This window comes from Olea europaea, chromosome 13 (genome assembly GCF_002742605.1).
Source record: "Olea europaea var. sylvestris chromosome 13, O_europaea_v1, whole genome shotgun sequence".
NCBI classification, from domain to species: Eukaryota; Viridiplantae; Streptophyta; class Magnoliopsida; order Lamiales; family Oleaceae; genus Olea; species Olea europaea.
In genome coordinates this window covers 8,923,408-8,926,184 of record NC_036249.1, presented here as the reverse complement: position 1 = coordinate 8,926,184, position 2,777 = coordinate 8,923,408, and positions in this window count along the sequence as shown.

The following is a 2,777-nucleotide window of genomic DNA, read 5'->3' as shown; positions in this document are numbered from 1 at the left end:
TTTTTTTCCTATTCTGGTTATTTCTTTTTCTATAAATTTTTTATCTACTCTATTATTTTTTTCTTCATTTTCTTTTAATTTCCTGACTTCAAGTTTCAATATATTTATATCATTTCTAGCTTCTTTTATTTCATTCTTAATTTCTTGTACATCATTTATTAATGTTCTTATTAGATGTTTTAATTCTTCCATATGTTCACTGATTGACATTTTATCTATTTTTTGATTGACAATAATAAAATACTACACACTCAGCATTTTTACATTCTTTTATCATTTTATCATACTTTTGTTTTATAATTTCAATACTTGTCAGTTCTTTTAATTTTTCATAATATCTTGCTTTTTCTTTATATCTTTCTTGTTTTAATTTTAATATCTGTTTTTCTTGAGTTTTAGTTATTTCTCCAGGTATTAATAATTCATCTAAAATTTTATTATTTATTAATCTTATTCTTTCTAACTTTCTATCTAAAATATTTTTAGTTTTTTCCATTATATTTTATGATGATTCATATATTTCTTTATAATACAACTCATTTTCAAATATTTCACAAATTATTTCATATGTACGTCTATCTTTGATAAATCCTATAATTAATTTATGTAATATTTGTTCCTTTATTTCTCTAGGTAAATTCCTAGTTATATATAATGTTATTATTTTTAGTTTATTAGGGATAGGGTTGTAAAATATATAACATCCTTTTTCTTCAATACATTGATAATAATTATTTATTTTTAAGATTTCCATGATCAACTTGGCTCTGATACCAACTCTATGGGTGCTACTATGAGCGAACAAAATCTAATAATCTAATAATCAAAATATCAAAAATTTTAATCTCATAAATTTTTAAGTAATTCTTCAAAGTCTAATAATGTTTGAGAATTTATAATATCAATATCTGTTATCATATCTATGTCTGTTCCAAAAGGTATTTCATATTTTGAGATACTTTTCTTTCTTTTTGCCAATTTATCTATTATATCTTGTATATCTTTTATGATTATTGACCTTACAATTCCTTTAGCGAAATTTTCTAATAAGTTTTCTTTAAAACATTTTAATATTTCTTGTGATGCATATAATTGTTCTTGATATCCTATCTTATCAATTTCTTTTTCAAATTTAATTTCTTTTTTATTTTTAACAACCTTTTTTATATTATATGGTCCTCTCTTATATTTGGGCTTTTCCATTTTATAATTATTCATTAATAATTTTTACAAATTTTTAGAAAAATTATTTGTTAGATTTTTTAAGGACTAAAAAAGAAACTTTTTATTATATAAAGGGTTGGTTGTTAAATTTTTCCAAGGATATTTTGGGTAGTTTCAAATTTCTAAAAAAGTCAAAGGTCATTTTGGAAAAGGTTATATACTATTTGGGCCATTTTCATGTATATCCCATAAATAAGGGGTACTTAAAAAAATACCCTATATTTTTGGGTTGTTTTAAAAAAAATATTATAAACTTGGATTAAATGGTAATTACTTAAAATTAAACGTAAAATATACGCTCAAAATCTAAACTTACGACAATCCTCATAAATCAGCCTCCAATGTGTAAAAATCAAAGGAAAATTGAAAGGAAAAAGAGGAAATCTTCCACAAATACATAAACAAAGTTTGTTCATTCTTCAAATCGAGGAAACCATCCACAAAAACATTGAAAAATCTGGAAAAAAAAATCGAGGAGATCTTTCACAAAAACACAAACAAAATTACAGGTATTTCTATGTTTTGGATTCCATGATTATAGCTCATTATCCATCTCATTTTTGTTTGAATTTCATGATTAGATTTAGTTTAAATCTCATAATGTATAATTAACATTTATGAAGTTTCTTTTTGACGATTTTATTAATTTGATTGGAAACATGTATGAAAATAAAATTGTTGAAGTTGAGTGAATTGTGTCAATACATATAAAAAATTAGTTTTGAATCAATTACATTGATGCTTGCAAGGTGTTTGACAAAAAAATAATGTGAAAAAGTGGCATTCTATCACTTTTTAAAAAAAAAAAAGTCACAACATCTCTTTTAAGCAATTAGCTAGGTATGCACGTGTGAGTTTTTGGAAATTTGAACGTACATATTCAAGCCCTATTTTCTGGTAACACACATGAGAAAGAAAACTTTAAACCAATTGCATTGATGCTTGCAATGTGTTTGCTCAAAGGAGAAGGTGAGAAAGTGGAGTTCTGTCACATTTCTAAAAAAAAGTTACAGCATCTTTTTTGAGCAATTAACTAGATATGCATGTGTGAGTTTTTGGAAATTTGAACATACATATTCAGGCTCTATTTTCTAGTAATACACATTAGAAAAAAAAACTTTAAACCAATTGCATTGATGCTTGCAATGTGTTTGCTCAAAGGAGAAGGTGAGAAAGTGGCATTCTGTCACTTTTCTCAAAAAAAGTCACAGCATCTCTCTTGAGCAATTAGCTAGATATGCATGTGTGATTTTTTGGAAATTTGAATGTATATATTCAAGCCATATTTTTTAGTAATACACATGAAAAAGAAAACTTTGAATCAATTGCATTGATACTTGTAATGTGTTTGCTCATAGGAGAAGGTAAGAAAGTAGAATTCTGTCACTTTTCTTAGAAAAAGTGACATTTTGTGACCTTTCTCCAAAACAGTCACCATTTATCATTTGAGCAATTAATCGGATGCATACGTGTGCTTTTTTGAAAGTTTAAATATACCAATTCATATCTTGTTTTTTAGTAATACATATGAAAAAGAAAACTTTGAATCGACT